Source organism: Manacus vitellinus, unplaced genomic scaffold, assembly GCF_001715985.3.
Source record: "Manacus vitellinus isolate BGI_N305 unplaced genomic scaffold, ASM171598v3 scaffold_34_pilon, whole genome shotgun sequence".
Classification (NCBI taxonomy): Eukaryota; Metazoa; Chordata; class Aves; order Passeriformes; family Pipridae; genus Manacus; species Manacus vitellinus.
Window position 1 is genome coordinate 197,878 of NW_021940488.1, and position 25,654 is coordinate 223,531.

General features: G+C 38.7%; 1 protein-coding gene across 1 annotated transcript in view; it reads right to left on the reverse strand.

Moving 5' to 3' along the window:
• The window catches only part of GUCA1C (guanylate cyclase activator 1C), a 35,128-nt gene that overhangs the window by 8,230 nt on the left and 1,244 nt on the right, over positions 1–25,654 (reverse strand). The gene's annotated exons all lie outside the window — the stretch shown is intronic.

Here is a 25,654-nt window from a genome sequence, read left to right on the forward strand (position 1 = left end):
CAAATCATAAACTAGGCTCTAAATACTGAGGATTGGGGATATTCTTAGGTAAAGAGCATTTCAGGTTGATTTAATTCTGACTCCTTCTCTGAAGCTGTCAAGGACAGGCCTCTACAGTCAGGTTCTCCTGTTTCTGTAAAAATGTGGTTAGGATGGAAGAAACAGTTGCTGAATTTGGATAGTACTCGCTCCAACTGTTTTCCATGTGCACATAAAGGAATTAACAGCTGGCAAATTTAGTCTTGTGATCTTTATGTTGGTCAGAATCCAGTTGCTTGGAAAACCTTGGAAAGACGGTAATCAGTTTCAGAGGCCTATGACTGAAAAGAGAAGGTTGGATGAGTATCTAGTAGGTTAAGCATGTTGCTTATTTTTATTGTCATATATCAACACACATCTTGCCCGTTGAGGTTTTGCAATCACCAGGCATTAATGTATCCTCAGTCTGAAGGCAGAGAAGTCCTGTAAGGTTGCAGTGTGACTTACTGCCATAATGAGAATCCTAGACTCACTGAGGTTGGAAAAGACCCTTAAGATCATCAGGTCCAACAGTTAACTCAGCACTTCCAAATCCATCACTAAGCTGTGTCCCTAAATGCCACATCTGACATGTCTTTTGAAGATCTCCAGGCACTATCAGTATATTCTGGTGACAAGGAACGAAACACAAAAGCATGCAAAAAATGTCAACAAGCAGGAATTTACAAGGACTAAAAGATACTGAGATTGAGAGCTCTGCTGTCTACCTTCAGTTGAGAACAAACCAAAACCTGTCCCCACACATCTGTCTGCCTAGTGAATGTGAGTTCTCAAAGGCTGAATAAATTTTTAAAATAGGGGTCCATCCTCTTTTTTCTCTTCTTCATTCTCTTTTTAGATTCCTCAGAGTTGTGACCACATGATGCTGATCTGCGTCAGAACTCCTAGCAGCACCTTGTAGTGCTTGTTTGGATTTCTGTGCAAGGCTGTTGGCAGAGTGGCACCTCAGAGATAAATCTAATGTATTCAAACACACTGGATTCAGTGTACATGCAGAAATGCTGTGTGCATAACTTGTGCAGACTGACTGTTGCTTCACAGACTCTCTGCAGGTTCTGTTGTGGTTGCTGGTTTTACGCTAATAGCAATCACAGCAAACACAGCAAAGGCAAAGACACCATTCAACCACTGTTTGGGATTAAATGAAATTTGACAGTAACTGCATGTAATTTTCAAACAAAATTAGGCCTAGTATAAAAAGCAGATGCTTTACCAAACATGACATATCATGCACCACAAACTTTATGCTTCTTTTTGGCAGACCGGCTTGAATTTCAATTTTTGCAAGTATTATTTCAAGAAGGATCTCATAAAGTATTTTGCTGGAGGACAAAATGTAATTTGCTGATTACATTTCCATCATCTGATTTGATGTATCTATTAAGAATATGGTTAGATGCATTTCACATTGCTGCTTTTTTATTGCATTTCATACTGCTTATTGAAACTACAGATTAATTTTAGGATTGCTGAATGTCTGAGACTAGATTAATTTTGTTCTTTCTCCCTTACATTTCACCTGGGTTTTTTGAAAATATTATTTTGTTTGCCTTCTTTCTACATCTTGGTGTCACTATTGTTGTCCTGTCAAAACATCAGAAATTTGGACAATGTAAGAATCAGCTTAATGTGTTTGGGCATGTAATTCTGATCTGGTGGATCATATGGCCTGTCCCAAACAAGAAGGGACTGAAGGGCAAGGTCAAAAAACTCTCACCTCTGAAAAACACCTGAGAGAAATGGTAGTTGCCAAAAAAGCCCCAGTCACATTTTGTAGTTGTGCTAAGACCGCCAGCAACATGTTAAGCAGCAGTCAGTCCACCAGGAATAGAAATACTGAGAAGGTAGGAATGATTGTCTACATGATGTGGAACCAGAAGCATTGCATAAAAGCATTGATGAGAAATGAACTGGTTTTCCTTTCTACACTAAAAAACATACACTGTAGGTAGAAAAGGAAACATTTATGAGATGCAAAAGAATAGCGATCTTGTTGCACGTATACAGAGTTTTCTCAGATAAATACTGTACTTTTTACAGTAACATCTCAAAATAGCTTATTAAATAATGAAAAAATCATAACAGTAACCTGTGAAGACCATCCTGTGGTTCTGTGAGTACAACAAATAATGCAATAAATGTGTTATGATGTTATTAAAACAATACTGCTGTGCTGATTTACCTATCCGCTGCTCTATAATCATTCACAATACAAGTATCCAGGTAGGTCCTTATGTATCTCTGGGCTCTGTAAAACATCACTATGTGCAGCATGCACAGTAAAGTATCTGTTGCTCGTTAGGAGGTCATTAATTCACAAGGAAAGGGCTACTGTAAAAATAATAAAATAAATAGTAAGAAAATAAAATTTAAAAACAATCCCAACAACATAATAAGCAGGACTGATTACCAGTGGTGGATTATATAAATAATTTACTTTTGATGCTTTACCCTGTTATTGTCTCAAAGGGCAAATTTGTAATATTTTTATTAAATGGAGTTAAATCTGCTTGTTCAGCAGCTTAGGATACAGAACAGACTTGGATGATGGATGCATTTATTCTGTGTGTGGGCTTCTTATCAGTGTCTGGGTGGTGCTGGCCCTGCTTTCCTTGTCTGCAGCACATCCCACTGGGATCCCATGGGCATCTGTAAGGATGGTGAAATCCTGCACCCTCCCCTGCCTGAATGGGCAGAGGTAGATGGGGTCAGGTGCCCCTCTGAGTATGGTTAAAATAGAGGGACAGAGATCTCTCAATGCAGTTCTGAGGAGTGGGGTGGAGAGAGAAAAATAAAAATGGGTTCAAAACTTCTTCTGGACTTTCTTCTATGCATAGTAGGCCTAATAAAAACATAGATCTCTTTTTAGTCTTTTAACATCTTGACTGAATGAACTAGAAGCTTCAAGGATGCATCAGAGTTATGCATGTGTTTGTACCCTTTGATACTGCGCTTTTGTAACTTGTTTTGCTTTCACTGATGAGTGGTTTTTTTAAGCCACTTGGAACAGTTTGATTCACACAACAAAGACAAAGGGAGGCTCCAAAAATGACAGGAAAGTTTACTGATGATGTGAAATTGGTCCTCAGGACTCTGAGGGCACCACTGGCTCTGACTGCCGCTGCCTGGGGTCCAGGGCCTATTTCAGTTTTTCATTAGTTACTGGATCTCCTGAGGAGAAAGGAATTCAATTTTATCATTTTATGAGAGGTTTTTGCTTTGGAATGTCAGTCTACATGCTGTTGCTGGAGGTTGTTCACCATTATTGGGTGAGGACAGAGTTGTGTGTCCTCTGAGGACAAAGCCAGACCATGAGACATCGTCGTGTTACATGACGGCCATTAATACCCCAGCCCTGGATCTGTAGGAGGGCATTACCCTTCCATTCCCAGAATAGCATTGCTAATCTTCACAGATCCTTAAAAAACTCTTATGACTATGACTATGAACTATAGAGATTAAAAATAATTGACTTGTCAGCTATGAATACGTAGCTGATATGAAACAGCACGGTTATGAAAGCTTGCGCCAGAGTGATCCCAACTTGGTGTTTTGGCTGCCTAGCTCTTACCTGACTGACTTCCTGACAGTGACAATGCTACAGGGATAGTCAGCCATGTCCCACCACACACGGTGGCTACACATGTGGAAAGGGACAGTTTCTGTCCCTGCAAAACCCTCTGGTGAGTGACCTCATCGTCTTACTTGAAGGACTCTAACAAGAGTCTATACAAAATAAGCAGTGCCTTTTTTCCAAAATTTGCTCCTGAAAAATCTCTGAACTCAACCTGAGACCGGGAGAATAGCTCAAATGGTTTATCAGGATTAATAAGTGCACAGATATAGATGGTCCAGGTATTTCAAACCTAGGGCTTAGGTCATTAAGCTACCTTCCTTTCCCACCCCCTGTCTTTCAGAATACTACTTAAACCTCTTAAGACAGAGGGAGGAGGCATAGATCAACAGCTCAGAATAACTGTGAAATTTATAGCTAATCCTATGTGCTTCTCTTTTTCTCTCTGTACCCGATTTCAAATATAACACTGCTTTCTCTGCCCTCAGAAATCTAAAGGAGGATTCATTTCACTCCACTTCATCTTCCCTCATTTCATAGAATCATTTTTGTTGGAAAAGGCCTCCCAGATCATTAAGTCCAACCATCCTTGCTTTGTTTTTCCTTCTTAATACTTTCAGCTGTTCCTCAAAGTTTGCATGCACATTATTGAAGAAATACACAGCTACTGCACCTCTGTTACTTTGACACATCCCTAGGGTCTGATATTGGAGTCTGGGGATTGGACAGAGCTCCAGATACCCTACAGGCTATGGCCAGAATCACCAGTTTTGTACGTAAATAAAGCTGGCATTTGTCATGGGGCGGGAGAGACCTCAGCAAGCAAAGGCTATTAGAGAGGGATGAAGAACAAAGCAGGGAATTGGGAGCTGCAGACTTGTTAAGCGGTTTCGTAATCATTGCACACCAACAGTTACATAAAGAGATGAGGTTGTATTGACCAGACTGTTACACAAGGTTCTGTTTTGCCCAGATGAAGAGGACCTGCAAGGTCTGGCGACCTGGAAATTACCTGGACCTTTGTGTCGGAGGAGTTGGAAATGCAGAGCCAGCTGTGTCCTGGCTTGTACACTCCCCTGGTAAAACCTGGTGAAAATCCTAAATGTTAAGATGACAAACAGTTTTCTTTCTTTAAAATTAACCACTACCCCCCAACTCCCTGCCATCAAGCAGAATTTTCTTTCCAGATTACTGGAGAAGCAGAGAGACAGGGAAGTCACCGAGGCATTGGGCTGTGGCCTCTGCTCATCCTGCATCATGGCATAGTAGTGCCCGAGAAGGCTGTACTGGAAAGACCTAGCCCTTTCCCATCCTCTCCTGGATGGTGGTGTTCAGCTTTCTAATTTTGAGCTTCTCCCTGTGCTTTTAGGAGCATCTTTCCCAACTTAAAACAAAGCAGTAGGCAAAAGAGAAAAACCCCCACAAAAAATATAACCACAGTAACACATTTTCCAGCAAATTTCTCGCTGAGAATTCAAGCAAATTTTTCTTGTTTGACAAACCCAAAAATGTAACAGGACAAACTTCCAGGAAAAGGACATTGAACACATACAAATCTTTTAGCAGCAAAGATGCTCTATTTGGTAGAGTATGTCAGATGCATTTATATAATGCTGTTAGAATCTCAAGGGATGTATGCAAAAAGACTCCTAAAAGTTACACACATATACTTTCATTGCCTAAAGTACTTGGTATTATCAGATAAAGGACTTCAGTGAAGTAAAATGCTAGTTAAAACATCGCATTCAATTTCTGCTGCATTTTTTCTGCAAGAAGTATTTTAAAGTGTTGCTCACCAGCAACACTGTCACCAACAAATGTGTGAGTCATGTTTGCATACTTTTTATGTTTTAAATAAATACTTAAATGATAAAGGGGGAAAAAGAAGAAAATGTAAACCTCTTACTGGTCTATTCTTAATTAATAAGGAAATTAATAGAAAAAAAGATAGTTGTGCTTTTAAAAAATGTTTAAAATGTCTCTAAATAAAAGAAGCAGATTCCTGAATTTTTCATATTAAAATTACTTTCCCCTTTATATACATCATAATTTAACATGTAATATTTAAAAGCAATTATGATTAATTGTACAAAGTTAATCTTCATTGCCTATTCACAAAATTACAGTGACAAAATTACAGTGTTAGCTGGTAATGGTAGTAATGCGCTCCAAATGCTTTTTAAGCTCAGTGAAAACTGCAGAGTACAAGCTAATTTGCTTACACTTAAATTAAATTTTCAAAGAAACATGTTTGTTAGAAAAGTGTAGTTGCTTCAGTTTGATGAATAATTTTTGTCCCTGAGTAACTGTGGAGGAAACAACTCTAAACCCTTTCTTTTGTTTTAAAAACAGTGAGGGAGTATAGGAACAGATGCAGCACAGCTCAATAGGAGATTGTGTAGATAATTAAGTTTACTTTTAAATAAAATTGAATTTCATCATTCTTTCACATTCCTCCCTTTCTATACTGACTAACATTGAGTTTTGCTACATTTGTTTCTGGAGGACATTCAGTAAAAATACGTGTGATACACATATAATCCATGTTAAAGAAAAAAACATAAAGCCAAAGAATCACTTGACCAAACCTCTAGGTGCTGGATTTTCACTGTCAGTACTTTTTGGCAACAATTAATTTTCTCTAGGTCTCTTGTGCAACATGGTCAAGCATTACAGCTTCATATGGGACCTGCGGGCTGGGCTTCCTTAACCTGCAGATCTCAGGTGCTGTGTCCTCCTGTGAAAGGAGACCTCCAACAGCCACCTGCCAAAGCATGGGTGGATGGAGTATCATAGTATCATAGAATCATAGAATCAGCCGGGTTGGAAAGGACCTCCAAGATCACCAAGTCCAACCCTTGATCCACTACCACCATGGTTACCAGACCATGGCACTAAGTGCCACATCCAGTCTCATCTTAAAAACCTCCAGGGACAGAGAATCCACCACTTCCCTGAGCAGCCCATTCCAATGACTGATTACCCTCTCTGCAAAGAATTTCTTCCTAATATCCAACCTAAACCTCCCCTGGCAGAGCTTAAGCCTTCCCCTATGCACAAACCATGCCTTTGGCCCAGGCATCCTCTACAGTAGGATGGACCCTCTGCCCAAGTGTAGCAAATCTCTGTGGCAAAAGCGGTGAGCCTGGGCACGCTGTGCAAAGATGGCAAGGAAGAGGCTGTTCAGTGGGGTGGGGACACTCCATGGTGTGCACTGTGAGTAGGGCTGCCCCACCTCATAACCTAATCCAATCCAGCTACGTGTCAAGGCTGTGCAATGCAAGGAAACTGCAATCGGAATATTACTTAATAGGACTTGTCTGTTTGAATATTTTGAAATTATGATTTTTAAAGAGAAAAATTTCTTCAAAATTCAGATTATCTTTTTGAAAGGCAAAAAAAAAAAAAAGAAAAAGCCACTAAATTGTGCAATACTGTAGTGGAAATCTGAGACAGATGTCACTTTAATGTCCCATAGAATTGGCCTTCTATGCTTGATGGTGCTGTGGCACTATTAGGCATTTTTTACCTCTGGTCCAAAACTTTTATATCATAACTCAGAACACATAATGTCAAATCCTATAGTCAAGAATTCAACTGTACTTAAATTAAGCAAGTGATGATTTTAATGATAATGTAGGCTTTTAGCTGGTAATTACACATTATTACGGCATAAGTTTGTGCTATCAGAGCAGTGAGTCCTGTGCCAAACCACTAGGAAACAAAATTAAGATTATGAAATTGCACCAATAATTGTGGAACGTCCTTACAAAGTAACAGAATCAATATATAAAATTGAACATAAAAGGTGTGGGAGGTGGTTCAGAAGGAGAAAAAAGACATTCCTAAGACCAGTCTATAAGTAAATAGTACTTCATGGGACCAGTTGAAATATTCATATAACATAGTCCTTATTGCATAGAATTTTTAAAAAGGGTACTGCACCTTTCAAAGGCACTTAAGCATACTGAGAAAAATTATATAACTACACTGCCTTGCACACAGCAAAGCACAATTTAACCTCCTCATTTACAACAATCAGGCTAGTTACTTTACATTTGAGATAATTTTATGCAACATTACTCCAGATTAAAGAGAAACAAATGATTTGGCTTTGTTGTTTTTGTTGCTTTTGTTGGATTGTGCCTGAAACTAATGGGAAAAGGATTTGTACATGTCACCTTCAAAATGTCCAAATATTTCAGGAAGTAAGAACTGTTTTCATTACTTCTGACAGAAGAATTCTTTCTGGCTAAGACATCTCTAGATTCTTATTTTCTTCTAACCTTTGGTTTAGAAGCTGATTAATTTTTTGACACAGTTTTTTTATTGCTGTGACTGTCATGATAGTAAATTTTTTAAGCATTTCTTGTTGTGAGGAATTATTGGAGGCAATTATGAGAGTGAAAAAGGCTTCAAAGTAAGAAAAAGCGAGAGTTAGACATCTCTGGGCAAAGTGGTAGTGCTACATGTGCTGGGCCAACACAAGAACCGTGGAAAAGGAATAATGTAAAACATAGCCTGCCTTGAGAGAAGATCAGCTTATGTGGCTCTTGGCCCCACAGTGTAGTGTGTAATGCAGATGCTGCTGCTGCAACGTTATTGCCTTGGTTAAACTGGCTGGTTACAGTAAGCTAAGAAAAGTGTCCAGGGAGTCATTTCAGACTGAAAACTTCCCTAACATTATGGGTGTTGCTGAACTTATGTTTGCACCACTATTCAGTGACTTAGGATACAAAAGAGGAAAGCTGTTCAGGAAAGTTTGGAAAATATTTCTCTGATTATCATCCTTATTCTTCCTGCTTTGCATAACTATTAACTATTTCACCTGATTTTATTGTATCAGCATTGGTTATGTCTGCAAACATATAAGGATGCAGCCAACAGGCTAAGCAGTTCCTTAGGCAGCCTGAAAATTCATATCAAAGCAACTGTTCCTGGTTCTGAGGACACATCAGAGCAAGACAATCTGAGAAAGAAAGTCCAACTGAAAATAATATTTTCTAGCAAAGGAGAGTTATCAAGATGCCCTGAGCCATTATAGTTAATCCCACAAGAGGTGGAAACACTTAAGATTTAGATTCTAGGTAGTTTCTGAAGCACTGATCACCAGCACTCATTTTATTTCATCCTTTAAGGGCTCTTCCTACCTTCTGTGAATATGTGGAAGGCAGCTAACACATAGTGCCAGTTTACTCTTGTGAAGTTGGGCCACGTCAATCTTTAACAAAATAAAGTCTTCACTAGAATCTCTAGACCAATTGCCTCATATAGATGAAAATAATATTCTTCTGTCTCTCACAATTCTTAAGAAGAGGGAAAAACTGGAGGGAGAAAACAACTGAAAGTCAAATGAAGAATACGTTACAATAATCGACAAAACACCTCTGAGAAATATCACATCTTTCTGTGAACATTTGCATGCTTTTCATGGAATATGAGGTGCAGCCACTGCTTTCACAGAGAATTTCATGGCCAAATGACTCTCAGGTCCTTCTACTACAATACCAAAGAAGATGCACTTGGCTAATCACATTCATGCCCCTATAACCAAAGATAACATCTATTTATATACAGAACACAAAATCAGGTGATGAAAAGTCTACCTGAAAATCTAAACTATAAAGACACAGCAGGACAGTGGGGAAGGAGCTAGGACAAAAAAAAAAAAGGAAAGGTAGTCTATCTCCCAACACTTGTCAGGATTGTGCAATGTACATGGAGTGAAGGGAAACAATGATTCTTCAGGAAAAAAAAGGTAGCCTGAGATTTAGTTTACATTGCAATATAGTCATTTTGACACACAACGAAGACCTATTGAAGTGACACATTTTTGCTTTCCTTATTATCTGTTCTACATCAAACAGCCCTTTAAACTTTATATTTTAAAATTGATTCCTTTTAAAATGTTTTTTATCATTCTAATCTGCATAATTATGTCAGATGAACTCTATTTTATCAGAGAACTACTTTAAATTTTAAATGAAAAGCACAAGCTAGAAAAATGATTAAAGATTGACATCAACTGGTGCCTTATCTAAAGATTTCTAAAACTGCTGGGGAGTGTCCATTTTTGTGCATCTACCAACTTTATCTCTGCATACGAAGTGTAGAAAAAAATAGTGCTTGTGGTCTGTCCAATGCTTTATAAATATTAACAGAAAACCCTTGAACTTGCATAATTTTCTTTCAGTGACACATACCTATTAATCTTCTTTGCTCTTCACCGTAATCCTACCTTTTAAAATCCGATTTTCTTACAAAGCAACTGACAGATATTCCTGTAAGTAGTTTCAATTAATGAGAAAAGAAGCAGTAAGAGAACTACAATAGCACATCCCATTTTCAGTAGGTATCTTCACGTTAAATGTCTATGCAAATTTTGTCCTTCACAGGTAAGAACACAATCAATCAATTATCACAGTATTCAGTTTTTATTTTTAGTAGTGGCAAAACCTATCTGCAAGCCAGTGAGAGTGAATGGCAATGATATGGGTTTCTGGTTTAGAGAAAGAAGGTATTTTAGAATAAGTGTTAAATAGTAGCAATGCTGATTATAGAATTTTTCCTTAGTTCTGCTTAAGATCAACTAACACTTCCAACTATATTATGGATACACCAGACATTATTTTCCTAGATACGTTTTCTCCTTTAACATCAGTGGAACCTCATTTTGACAGATATAATCACTCTGAAATACATATTCTCACAGAAACCCAAATATACATCAATATACATGGCAACTACTGAGGTATTTTAGACAAACATAGCTGTTTCCCCTCTAAAATTCATCAGTAGGATGCATGAACCAGAACTGCATGACATTGTGTGTGGACTGAGATGCACAGGTAATAAAAAAAGTAGGAAGAATTAAATTTATTTGTATGTGCCTGCAGACTTATAATTTTTATATTACAAACAGTTTAAGGTTGAAGAAGACTGAGATAATTTTTCCCTAAAGAGGGACTCTTTTACAGGGTCCTTTAAAAAATTAATTTGAATGGACTTGTATTTTAATAAAGATATTATTTTCAAAGGTTTTCATTGAAAAGCTGTGGCAGAAGATAAACCTACCATTTATCATACTGCCAATGTCATTATATAAATAATGCTTACAAGTATTAATGTACGAGTCATCAATAAAAACTTTTGCTGAAATGCCACCTCCTGCACTGCTTGTGATAATCTCCAGGAAAGTTAACTTTGCAAGTACAGTTCTGAACATTCAGAATCTTTATTTTTCAGTGCCGCTAAGAATGATGAAGAAAACAACTTTCAAACTTTGTTAGTGTATTTGTTTGTTTGTTTGTTTAATTAATAGCAAAACATCCCACAGAGGTCAAATAAGGGCTGAAAAGTCTTCACACATAGCCCTTGTTTTTAAGCAATATCGAAAAATTGAAGACATCTGTGTACTTGGTGTATAAGGTCATTTAATTACATATCTGCTGGTGATCTGCACAAGAGACACACCAGAAATGGTTAGCATTTATTTAGTACGCTCTTGAGAAGAAAGCTTTTAAGGCATTACCTTTGTCCCTAACCTCCCATAGAAACAGGCCCTGACTGGAAACAGCCTTTGTACATTGAGCGAGTGCACTCTGTTGAGCCAGAGGTGTGATTCCCTGTACAGTCCTATGCTCTGACACATATAAGCACAGGAGCTGAGTCCCAGAAGCCATACCACCACAGCAGCATTTTGGCATGGTCGGTTAGTGCAGTGCTCTGAGCTTACACAGTCTGCCTGCTGCCAAGAGCAGAGCTGACCTCAATCTCTGCATGGCGTTGAATTGCCCTGTGAAGACGTACCCTTCCCTGTCATACATCCACTGGCCATAGTAATTTCCATGAGTGGGAAAATCTCCAACCTGAAGACATGCAGGGAATGATAAGGCTTGTCTTGCAACTGAATTCCTGTTGGTATTTATCTGGACAACCTGAGTGACGCAAGTTTTGATTGGTCTTTCGATCAATCATAAATTGTCAAAAAAACTTACCGTGCTGCCATAATTCCTTTTTAACTATTTTCAATCTACTGGAAAGTTGTTTTCTTTTTAAATAACAATCCTAAGAAGGAGAAGGATGTCTGTAACAGGCTTCAGCTGGAAGCAGGAAGGCTAATGAGGAGGTGAAATGCAATTCACAACTGTAGTTACCTCCCTGTGCCACAGTCCCATTGGCATCCCACGATGCATGTTAATATTCTACACCTTACATGCTAGAGGTTTTTATCTGGGCACACATGAAACACAGAGGAGAAAGTCTATGCACATTTCCATGAGTGTTTTATCATTTTATTCTCTGATGGAACACCTCCAAGCATGGATCTCCTCAGCTTAACTGAAGAGGTATTAGGCTGCTATTAACAGGAATTGTAGATTAATCTCAGGGCTAACCCTATATAGCAGAGCTTTCTGAGCAGATTCCTATTTTGAGGAAACGGAAGCCTACATGAGAAAAGTATCTTTTATGCTGAGAGTAGAAGACCATATTAAATGACTCAAGTTTTCCATTATGAGTTTCTTTAGATTTAGATCAACTGTTAACTATATGCTCTTATGATAAACTTAAGCAACAGAAGTCATAACAATTTTAAACAGTGAACCCTCACTATTAAACCATGGTTAGAAAAGGAAAAAGGTCAGCTAATATATCTACAAAAAAGCCAGCTGGAGGAAGCATGGAAGAAGGTCCAATTTGTTCAGAATATTCTATGACTGTGACTATGGTAGCTGTCTAACAGTACTTCTATATAAAGAGTATTATTAAGAGGAAGGAAATAATTTCTATCAAGAAATTTTGTGTACTTTGCCACTCACTGGAATAGTGACCCCTTTATTAGAAAGCAAAAACCAGACAAGAATACAGTAGCAAAGGAAACAAAATTTTAATCTACTTACTGTAGAAGTTATAGCACTGAAGGAACTGAACGTAAGCAAAAGCTCAAATGTCCAAATTATTTCTGAATTTGTGCGTTGTGCTTGCAACCACCTACATCCATTAATTTCTATGGCTTGGAGATGAAAGATTATCATCTGTATAATACTGCACAGTGCCTAAATGTTCTACATAATGTCAAGGAAGGATATTGTCCCCTTTGTACAATCATAGCTGCCATTTCAGAGCCCACCGTGTGATACTCCCAGTCAGCCATCGACTGATCACTCTTCAACTGTACTTAACTAAAAAGTATTTTTCAGGATCAAAGTCTACATTTTTGCCAAAAGCCCTAGGGAGGAGAAAAAGCTGTAGAAAGGTTATAGGACAAAAAGTGAGTGCATGGAATAAAGAGATCATCGTAGTTTACCGCATCAACAGCATAAACCACTCCTTTTTTCTTGCCCTGAAAAGCTGGGCTTTGCCAATTTATTCCCAGCTTAATTAAATAAAAACCATCACAGCCCTGTACTTGAAAAGTGTTTGATCGATGCTGGTTCTTTGTAAAGGTATTCCTGAAACATAGTGGTCATTAGTTGCTGTAATAAAGGAAAAAAAGTTAAGAAAACAGAGTAGTGTTAACAATGCTAGAAAAAGAAAAAGACTATATGGCAACAGGAATATAATCATTGTGCTGAATAGAGATTAAAATACAACAAACCTGTAAAGCTCTGTAAAAAGCTGTTGTGAGCCCAGGATTTAAATCTTGCATCTCAAATTATTCCTTTCTGGTTTTTTTTTTGTGTCTCGAATAAACTGGTTTTAGATTTGTTTGTCAGACATCCTTCCCTAGCCAGGTTGATCCTCTAAAAACCTAACACACCTTTACAAATGCTCACAGGCTAGTGATCTACCTGAGTGATGACTGCCTGCAGAGCAGGGCGACACAGCTCTGTAACACCAGATAGAAAAGCAACAATTAGCATATGGTTCCTATGTTAAATGTGCTTGGCCACTGCCACAGCAACTAAAGGTGAGGAAATGCTCTTTCCCTCCACAGCCACATAGACTAAGGTCTTCTACACCTAGTGAAAGGTGCTACATGGAAGTACCAGATGACCATGCCTTCAGCTAAGGAAAATATATGTTGTCTGTGTGGGAGCCAGCTACATTACAGAGAGCTGATTGCAATCACAAGTAGTTACTGCAGTAGGAGGGAGGCTAAATTAGAAATACAGCCTGGAGAAACTACTTGACCTCTTCATTCAGTAGTCTGTTTTGTCTTCTAACTTGTACACGGTATGTGATCACCTCATCTGAGTTACATTTTCCTCTCTGCCACAGGTTCAATATAGTACTTTGGGAAAATCCATTTATCTACATTGCGCTTCATCTTCGGTTAAGTGCAGACCATATTTCCCCTCTGTCTAATGTTGTTGTAAGAACCTAGTAACTCTGAGCACAACAATGTTTTCATATGCTTATATACAAGCACAGGATAAGTAACGGATAGAAGAATAACAGTGAGCTGGAAATTACATCTCATTTTCAGAATTGTTTCTTGACATTTTTTAAGTGCCCCTGGAAAGCACCAACAAAATTCCTATTCCAAGCCCTCACAGCACAGTCCCACTTCTTCATCTCTAGTACACCATAATGACAATCCTGACCACAACAGCAGTTTTGGGAGCAGAGCACAAAGAAGACCCTGCAGGCTACAACTCACAAACAAAGCAACAGCATGAGATAAAAAATAAATAAGGAAAATAAGGCTTACGTGGTTCAGATCAAAGATGTCAAACACTCGTTTAATGTATAGATCAACCTGTGGATCCGTCCCTGGAATATCCAAAAGTCTCTTGAATTCATGCAGACTAAGCATCCCAGATGGACATTCTCTCATAAATTTGCTGTAATAATGGTGCATCTGAGCAGGGGCATCTTTAGGTATAGATTCTTGGGAACCCATGTTATTACAGAGAAACTGTCTCTATTCACATTTCTATCTGCCAGGTTCAGTCTGGCTTATGCCCACAACTCAGGCTAATACAGCTTTTAAATGGCCACGTTAAACATCTTACAGTGATAAGTTTCTATTTTTATTTAGCGCCTATTGGTACTTGTGAGAGATTACCTTTAATGCCCAGTTCTAAAATAGATGGGATTTCACAATCTGGCTCAAGTAGAAGCAAAGACCACCATGCTCAAATTGTAGTTCACCACTCTCCCATTGACTACAAACACGCGTGTTATGAAAAGAAAAATGAGGAGATCCTAAATTGATTGATTTTGAATTATATACAAACAATTATCAATACATGAGTCTAATCCTAGACTACCTGTAAGGAATAGCTGTAACTTTTGCTGTAAATAAGGATGGAAAATGCCCATTATTACATCCTCTTTGTTTTAAGTGTATTAAGCCTTTCCAAAAATTGAGCCCTTTGAACTCTTTCTGAGGTACTTTTTATCATAAATATGCTGTGTGGTATCTGTTATTTATGTGCAATTGCATGCTATTTCCTCCCTCTCAGCATGGGTTCCTAGATACAGCACACAGTTTTGGTCACCAGCCACGTGACAGAAGCTGAGTGGAAGAGAAATCTTTTATTGTAACTTCTTTCACAAGAATCAACTTAGTCTGATACGTGAATTAAATAAGGTTTCGTTGCTATTGGTCAGTGCTCTAGTCGTGCTTTTAATTTACAGTTTTCAGGAGCTGAATTCCTTTTTCCTCTGGAAGTTCAAGGAAGGGCTTAAGTATCAGTAATACTTCTGTACTGATTAGCTTTTATACAAGGAAAAGAGTGGCTCAGGAGTATTACTACAGGACAAAGAAGTTTGGAGCTATAAATACCAGTGTAAACATATAGGATGCTAGTGATGCAGAAAAAAAGACACTGCCACTCATCCTTTTCATTTATAATCACACAGTGGAGTTAAAGAGTAAAGTCCTGTGAGGTGGTGAGTGCCCAGGAAAAACAGCAACTGTCCTCCAGCCTGACTTCAGCCAGAGAACAATAAATATAAGATCAGGTCAGTTTTTGAGAAGGACTCCCATACTCTTAGTGGTCTGTGCTACAGCTGTCTCCACAAGGACATCATTAATATTGCATACTTCAAAATGTGGCAGATAAGTAAGAACACTTGAACACTCCTCAGGTGCCCATGAACTTCTGAGGATCAAACAGAAAAATACAGACATTGACTGGTTCAGTAGGCAAAAAACAGAGCAAACTGGAGTGTTGCCTTTACCCCAGAGACCATGTGCCAGCCCTAGAGCTGCTGTGTGATCCCGGTGACTGAGGGAGAGTGAAACCAAATCCCACGCAGGCGTCTTTTCTGCAGATGAGTGCTGTCTGGAGCAGCGAGGGTGAATGAAGAGGATGTGAGGACAAGGGAGGGGAAAGGAAATAATCAGACAAACCTCTTAGGGATGAACAGTCTGACAATAATCCTGAATTTTCTCCCTCAGCCCTGCTCTTAAATAACCAGTCGTTGTGTCAAATACCAGAGAAAGACAGGTGGTGCGGTTTAAGCCTAGCTGGCAACTAAGTACCAGGCAGCTGTGCTCTCACTCTTACTCCTGTCCCCACCCCTGATGGGATGGGGAGGAAAATAGGAAAAAAAAAGGTAAAACTTGTGGGTTGAGTTAAGAATAGTTTAATAATTGAACTAAAATAAAGTGAATAATGATAATAATAATGCAAGAAAGGAATAACCCCCCAAAAAACCAAGTGATGTACCATACATTAGCTCTCTACCCACTGACCAATGTCCAGCTCATCCCTGAGCGGCAGTGGGCCCCTACCAGCCAACTCCCCTTAGTTTACATACTGAGCATGACATTCTATGGTATGGAATATCCTTTTGGCTAGTTTGGGTCAACTGTCCTGGCTAAGCTCCCTCCCAGCTTCTTGTGCACCTCCTCACTGGCAGAGCACGAGACACTGAAAAGTCCTTGACTTAGGATAAGCACTACATAACAACAACCAGATCATCAATGTGCTATCAATATTGCTCTCCTGCTAAATCCAAAACACAGCACTGTACCAGCTACTAGGAAGAAAATGAACTCTATCGCAGCTGAAACCAAGACAACAGGGTACCAGGAAGGTGATATGAGTAGGTTAAGAACTGTTCATCAATAACTCACCCAGTGCTAGTCATCTTTTATCTCTTTCGCCTCCTTCACTTGGGCAGATCTCTCTCATCTCTTCCCATGATCTTGTGCAAACACTATTCACAGGATTCCACTTAGGCACAGGGAACTTGGGAGTTGCTCACATATACTGATCCCTCTCCCCTTCCTCTTCTTCTCTCCCCCTGAAAAAACCCCACACACTCCTTCTTCTAGTTGCTTCCAAATAGCAAGTCTTGGGAAAATGTACCCATGGTGAGTGAGGCACATGAAAGATTGCTGTATTGCCTTAAAGATAGGGCCTTAGAAGTTGGATTTTTTTGTCAGGTTTTGTAGATTCTGGTAAAAGACTTCTAAGAGAATGTTAAAGTTTGAATGCTTTTAAAGTAATACCTGTTTTCAGAATCGTTTTAGCTTAATAAGAATAATTAAAATACATGTAAAAGACAGCAAAACTGCTTGGGTAGAAAATGATCTGATTTATAATTTAGTCTCACAGCATCCCTCATCCCTAATAGGGGCCTGGAACAGTATATAATAGCTGATATAACAGCTGACATAAAAAGAAAGGTGAGTTTTATGGAGCACAAAAAGACTAAAATTTATAACCTGCTGCATAGTTTGACAGCACTTGATAAACTCACAGACAAAGCCTGTGCTGAGATAGTAGAAATTCTATGGAAATCACTTATTCCAGAAGCCAAAGGCATTGGAGCATTTCTACTTTTATAAACAAAAATAGAAAAATTGATAACAATGTGGAGCTGAACTGAATAAATTAATATAGCAAAACCATTTCACAGAATGCTGAAACAATGGGTATAGAGGTTAGTTTGTATATAGGAAGCCCAGTGAAGCAATTCCCAATGAACTATCTGCACCAAACTAAATTGATTCTAAAAGATGAAGATAAAATTACAGTATCTATTGAGATGCCAAGAAGCTTTCTGGAGTCTGTACAATATTCTGGGAATTAAGAAAAAGATACAAGCAGGCAACAGTGGGACTATGCACTTGCACTGAAAATGACAGTCCTGTAATAAAGATTGCTGCTTCAGGGACAGACTGTTGCTAAACTGCAAGAACAGGGGCACACAGGAAATGCACACTGCAAAACTCTCTCTGTAGGGAACAATGAGGAAAAAAAAAATCACATTCCTTAGTTCTGCTCTGATAATGGTATAAAATATCTCAGTTTTGGAAGTGATGATGTAATTCAGATTTCTTTACAAGGAAAAAAAGGTAGTCTTTTGATAGCATTTGAAAGGAGAAGTTGAGCCTTTTTTAAAAAGCATATCGCAACAAAACAAAGCTTCCCAGCAGGGTGATCAGGAGCTACCTTGATACACAAAAAAGCAGAAAAATAAAATAATAAAGATGACATTCTCTTTCTCTTGGGTATTGTGAAAACAGAAGTAACTCAGCTGTAGGCAGCAGATACTACATCTGTGTTGTGAAACTCCAGTAGATTCAGCGGAATGATACCTGCCTGAAGTGTGAGACAAAAAAGAGAGCTGCTAGTGCTTGAAGTGCCAAGTTTTAAATGCATTTGCATAAAAAGCTAATCCACAGGCTTTTATCTAAATTTGTGTTGCCTTTGCAATTAACTTTTTGCCTCTGTTCCAGCTCAATCCAGTCTCACTTCCTTTTTCCTTACTTGGTAATTTCTATGTTGTGTTTGCTCCGAAAAAATGCCTTTTCTCTCCTCTGTGACTCAGATCATGCTTCTGGATTTTGCCCCATTTCTCTCTTTCTCCATTCCCTTTCTTCCCAGAATTCCATTGCAATCAGATGCTGGATCCTACTGGTGCTGAGTGTATATGGAGATCTGCCACTGCTCGTTTTGGCTACAGAGGGGAGCTGTGTGGGCAGGACCAGAGAAAGCATTCCCACGTCTCTGACTAGCCAACTTACTTAAGAGCACAGTTTCCTTCCATCTCCCTCTATTAACTACCTTGCCAGCTCCCCACAGGCACGTGGCTACTCATCTGTAGCCAACTTCAGTGACCATTTCTGTCTCTTAAGGTAGATGCAATCTACCTCCCAGCTAAGGTGGGGTGTTTCCAGAGGGACTACCTATGCTGCCCAAGTGAAAGAGTCATCTGGACAAGATATAAAATTGTGGAAAGAGGAGGTTATCCTCCAGGAAGAACTAGAATGGCCTATCCTAGTCAGAAAATTTACCTATGAAGGCTTTAACAGTTTGAGGTTATAGTGGGTTTTTGTTGTTTGGGATTTTTTTTAAGACCCAAACTGTGAGGTCCCAACAATCACCATCTTCTCTCTACGGACCACTCTACAGTTTTCTAACTATTTCGATGAGTGTTTAGCTTCTCAATTCCACACTTCTCCTCCTATGCATATTACAAAAGGAGGAGGACCGAGCTGGCCTTTCCTTCTCCTATCTTCATCAGAATGTAGCTTACTTTTAAGGATTGTTTTCCTCTCCCTCATACACCAGAAAGCTTTTGCCCCAATGAGGCAAATTTATAGTAGTACACAACCCCTAATTTGTCTACCTGAGGTGACAGGACTCTCCAAATTTATGCTAACTCAAGCATGGGGATGGGGAAAAGAGAGGTCATCGCTAATTTCTGTGGTGTTTCAACCCTGGCACCATTGTGGGACACACAATTGCTTAATTATTCTCTCAGTGAAAACACTGATCAAGCACTGGCACAGCTTTGCTAGTTCACAGCCACATTCCTTGTGTGCTTGCTTTTGTAGTTCTACAAACAATGAACCCTTTGAATTTGTGTATGGATTTTAAACTGAAAAAAGGCAGTGACCATTTAAAAATATATCTATAGGAGTCTATTATGTCTGATTTCTTTTTGTACTACTGTTTGATTATTCCTGACATGGGGATTATGAATCTACCTCAATGATACATGTCCTGGTGATGATATAGTCAACTGTTCTTATCTTAGTTGTGAACAATCTAGTTTAAGATGTTTTTTTGGTCATTAAGCCAATTACTGACGTGATTTTGTGGGTGTTGTTCACCACATATGCTACAGTGCACCAGTATCTTTAAATAACGAGCAGACCATGTATAATGAAATAACAAGTCTTGTACTTCCCACAGAAACATTTGTAGAGCAGTTGTTTTAGTTTTAATGATTATGGGAAGAGCTCTGAGATACCAGCTTTACATTTTTCATTGGGAGTTCAAGACTTAACACAATGAGGGCCCACTGCTGAAGCTGTTCATCAAGGTTTCTAATTGCCAAAGAGATGCATCCTCCTTTGACAGGAGGAAAAGTCAGGAATACTTTGTTTTTGTAGCTATTGCAAATTCACTGATTTTCCTGGACTCATGATTGGCAAGAGCTTGGGCTGCAGCTTGCCAGGTGGACATCAGGGAACTGCAAGTGAGAGTAGCAATCCACAGTTAAACTGTTATTTTTCAGTGTTCTTAATAGAAATGATGGGAAAGAGGCCTCTCATGCAGGGAAGATCTGAGAGGTCAACAAAATGTCCTGGCTTCAACTGGAAGAAATAAGAAGAAAAGAAATTCCTGAACTTTTGCATACTGATAAACTGAAGGAGGGGTCCCCAAAAATCTTCATGTTGAGAGTACTATCTCCAAATTGACCCTGCCCCAACAACATTTTGATGCCACAGGCTATTTTCATGAAGGATTTCATCTTAGACAAATTGGATTTTTCCACTTAATAATGTTACACGTAGATCCTTAAATAACTCTAAATCCCAGCTTCCTGTTTTTATCTGCCTACCACAACACAGGTATTTGGAATAAATTTTGATATTAAATCATCCTTTTTTTTTTCCTTCCTTTTTTTTTTCTCCCCTCCGCTACTAGCAATCATATCCACTGAGTTAAACACTTTGGAAAAGGGAAAACCAAGCCAATAGAGTCATCAGCAAACATTTAATTAAAAGGCGAGGCTGTCTTCCCTAATTAGGTACCGTTGTTTTGATTGGAGACATTTCCTTTCTGGGTGCCTGAAGTCTCTCCCAAACTGAGCAGACACTGAGCACCTCCTAGTGGCCCGAGTTCGAAAGACAAGGGCTGGTCGTGGTCGCTAAAGATATTTCTGTCTAATAATCCCTGTTCGAGTGCTTTTCTGGGCCAGTGGAGTGACAGGCCCTGCGGGGAGACACCCTGAGGGGCTGGGTCTTGCGGCTGCCACTGCCAGCCTCCTCTCCCTCTCACTGCAGACAAGCAAACAAACACATTTTTTCCCCTGTGTTGCTTTTGTCCAAGTATTGGCTCTGTTTCTGAATCTCCTGTTAAGATTTTAACTATCTTTTCAACACTTTTTCTCTGCAACTTGCATTTCAGTTCCACAATGTTTTCAATTAACGCACAAAGAAGGGATGAGATGCTGTTTCCTCCTTCCACTCCTTGGACATTTATTTCCATCTTGCCTTGGAAATGGCAGGGAAAGTAATTTTTAAAATGGAGAAGGAAGACAACAATATTCACACAACCTTCCAATAGTGAAAAGGAGAACATGAGGGTTTTAAGACTCTCATCCAGCTCCACCTACAAGAAAACAAACTCAGTAAATTTTTGAAGAGCTTGTCAATAGGTGGGTCCTTCTCCATCTGGAGTGAACTTGACATGTTCTCAGGGCTCATCCTGCTTTTGCAGGGACTCTCTTGAAGACAAAACATGACATTAGTGCTCATGTTTGTAAGAGCCTGTGTCAGGTTTGCAGCCTTGGCACTCTTACTAGACTCAAAATGCTTTGGACTAAAAATGCAGTAAGATGAATTTGAATGCTTCCCAAATTGTGAAATGGTGTTGCTGTGCTTTGCTTGGAGGACTTTGCATTCAACCTCTTGGAAGACAGGAAGAATCATAATCATGAATTCTGCAAAATAGTAGTGATGTGTTTGGTGACTCTGGTGACTCTGCCAGTAAGTGTTCATCCAGATGAAGGAAAATAATGTACAAACAGAAAATAATGTACAAAATAATGTACCATTAGCATTGAAAAAAATGTTCTGATAATCTCTCGCAGAAAATATCAAGTTATTTAAATACAAACAGTGCTGAAACTCACACAACAGAACCTGAATAAAGGATATAAATAGGAGCTAGTGAAATTCAAGAAGGGGACTTTTTACTGAGAATAGATTCTTCATGACTCTACAATTTAAACTACATACTTTGATTTAACATCCTATCTAAACTAAGCATGGGATAAGCACTTTTGATATAATCCTAAGGTTAAAAAGAACTAGGAATGTGTCCTTATGTATATAATTCTGAAAGAGTAAGAGCACTAAAAAGTAATCATAAGTCTTCATTTGCATAATCCACTTAACGCACACGTTCTCTTCATTCTGTTTGCAGTCTCAGTGATGGATTTTCAGATAATACAGAGATAGAAATTTGAATATTTAAAGCATGGCACTTTCAGTGTCATAGAAGCTGGAAGATGAGAGAGGCACCTTGAGCAACTTCAGGTTCAGGGAGAAGCTCGCAGACACCAAAGTCTGTTTGCTTGGAATCTCACTTCCTAAATGCCAAATGCATGCTGCAAGAAATTAGATCCCAAAATCTTTTTCTCATCCACTAACATCAAAGATCTGGCAACAATTTTTACCATCAAGGCGGCAGAAAAAATCTGATCCTCCAGCAGAAGAAAAATAACACAAAGAATTTGGAAGGGGGTAGAGGGGTGGGGAAGAAAACAAAAGAAAACTAACCTTGCAATTTTCAACTTCAAAATATAATAGCACTGCTGTGGGCAAGACAGTCTGAATGATAATGACTTTTTATATCTCCACATGTTATGCCATTTCAGAACCTTAATTTATGTGTAGTTTTTTTCACAATCTGTTTATTCTGTTAAGAAAGAGTTAGTTTCCACTGACTTAATCAGATAGGTTGTTATCCCATTGATGTATAAAGCAGGGCAGAGAGACTTGGTACATCTAACTTGAAAGGAGCTGAGTCATCTTGAAATAATATTCTTAGTCTCTGCTTAACGTGGAAAGGAGTCTTGAGCTGGATTTTTGTATTAAGAGCAGAATCCAGAAGACAAATGCTTTTTTGATTGCACTGCACATAAGCCATGCTCTTGTTAGGAGTGTCGATGTAGTCAGAATGATCAAGAACAATATGAAGATAGTGTTACTGAGAAAGCCAGTGCCAAGACATAAAAATCCCAAATGGGTTACTCTTGGCAAGCTGGTATGCCAACAGCTCATTCTTCTTACGTAGACCAGTCCCCTAAGCCAGCCTGAAGCCCAACAGAATGACTTCACAGGAAACATAAATTACAACAGATAGATATACACATCATATCAAACTAAACAGATGCAGTGTGAATCTCAAAGGGGAGGCTTATGAAATCCTGGGGTGCAGCTTGAGAGGTCCTGGTTCTTGTTTGCCACAGGATTTTCAGGGAGGCTTTCACAAGATTTTATTCAAGGCAAGAGAAGAAAAAAACCTGAGCTACAGCTTATCTAGATGTTATGTATTGTACCTGAATCATGTAGTTATACTGTTGCCACTTCATTAAAAACTAGACTGTTGCCATTTCATAAAAAATAATTTTTTTCTATTATTAAAAAGGAAAAAGTAAAATGTTCAGGTAAAATATTCTGTTTCACTTGATTTATTTCTCTAAGTGTTTAAGCCTTTCCAGTGACTAAATTATACAAATAGATTGGACAAATATTAAAACTTGACAGCCTTTTATCTGGGAGTAGATGCCACATCCTTCATTTTATTTCCATCTACAAATGGATATAGACTATACAATCTTGTGTATTTAACAATTCTAAATGTGCCATTCCTGTTCTGCCTTCTAAATAACTTTGCCTGGTCCTATTGCTGCAGGTGAGCAACAGCTCAATTAAGAAAATACACAATAAAATCTATGCCTAAGATTACAGTAGCTAATGGAGGATTGTTACAATATCTTGCAAAACTGGAAATGAATATCAGATATTTAGTGGGAGCTCATTATTAAGTAATGAGGTTATAAACCTAGCATAAGCAGTTTTATAGTGGATTTTATGAAGCCCTAAAGGCCAAATCATTGTTAAATTTCATTAAAATTGTGGGAAGACTTCCAGATGGATAAAAAATTGAAACATTTTTTTCTGTCTAAAACGTAACATTAATTAAACAAGCCCTTCTGGGAACAGAAAAACAAAAGCCTAGATTAGCACAAACTATGTCTTTTGTCCCCTAAATCCTCACATCCTGGTACCCCAGCTCCTCCCTATATCCTCACCAGACAAAAGGAAACAATTGCCTGATCATTTTGCCAGCCAACTGCTGCCTTAAACAAGGAATAAAAGCTGAATCTTGCATGAGTGGGGCATTCATTCTGGGTGTGTCCCTGCTATGCAGCTGCCAAATTTTATGAAAACATTAGGAACTAATAAACCGAAATGTCTACTCTTTGAAATTGGGTTGAAATATGCCAATTCATTAAAAAGTTGTGGGGAAACTGGCGAAGGGGATGAGAGATTGATTGGTAGTAAGAGTCAAACTCTGATGTGTATATAACCTGAAAAGTTTAAGGCATACATCTTAATGTTCATCAGATAAGTTGAGCAAACTGCTCCCTGGGTGCTAAGCTCCTTATAGTGGGGGAAGGGCCCTGTAATTGGTAACTTGTCAAAAACTAATGAACCAAAAGGCACTGTCCCATTAAAAAACAATAACAAAACCCAAAACCCAAACCCCCAAGACCCCCAAAGCTCACCACCTTTTTGGTTTGGAGCTCTTTCTCTGCTGAGGCACGTCCCAGGTGCACATAAAGCTTGTCTTCATAGAAGTTACTAGCTACATTTGCAAAATGGTTTTTCCTTACAAAAAGGTACTCTTAATTAACCTCTTAAATACTAAATAAGTATTCTTCACAACTGTAACATTTCAACTGTTAGAATAAACAGTTTATATGTACATTCTCAACGTACATATAAACAAGTAATATAAACAGGTAATATAAACAAGTGAAGAAAACTGTAACAATTTTGATTTCCAATAGTATTGCAAAGACTACAAATGGTGGAGAAAGCTGAATGGGGCAAGCTGAAAAGCAACCCTGGTCCAACTGAAAGTTGCTATCTGGTTTATTTTGTGCTACCTGCCTGTACTGGATGCACTATTTGCTGAGTACAATAGATATTTTCCAAATATAGAGACCAGGATCAGCACTAGTGACAAGTTCTCCCAGGCTTTTCTGTTGGCACAGAACTGTTTGAAGGCTACTTACTTTCTTCCTCTCTCTTCAAACCCTCGGTTATCTCATCTTGGCAAGGGCTCAATCTCCCTGTGCCTGTGGTCAGCCCTGCACTGGTACACTATCTTCCTGACAGGAGCCTGATTTCAGGGAGTGTTTATTTCACAGTCCAGTTTTCTGAAAAATAACTAAAACCAGCTGCAGGCTCAACTTTCTGAAGTGTCCTCAAGTCAGTAGTTGCTTTGAAACTATTTGTCTAAAATAAATTTTGTGAGTATTTCCGAATAATTTCAAGAGCACTGGTGTGTTAAGGGCTTTTTGCAGCACACTTTAGAGCTAAACTGGAAAAGCTCCCAGATGAGCTCAGACAGTGTCCAAGGGTGTTGTCCAAGGTTAGCATTCCTAAAGCTTTTCTAGGGAACTTAGTGCATTGATTTATTAGTTGAAAAGAACACAGCAAGCTGACAATTTCCGTCAGTCAGGTTCCATGTTTGTGGACTGGAAGTTTGTTCATGATCTGTAATTAGCATGTTAATTGAGTTAGGTGATGCTACTTAATCAAATTCCGGTATGTTTAACCATCTGGTGATTGATGGGGGGAAGAAAAGAGCATGCAATGAGCCTGATTTTATAGGAACAGTCCTTGAAGATTATGCAAGAAAGAATCACATAAATCCAAAAAATCAAGCTGAATTGGAGGTGAAGGTGCGTGTGGAAATACGCATAACAAGAAAATGGTGTAACAGAGCTAGTGACTCTGGGAATTCTTAGTCTGCTGGGCATCATACAAGAAATTTAATGTTGGATGTAAGAGCACATGAGGTACCTTATACTCTCAGCACT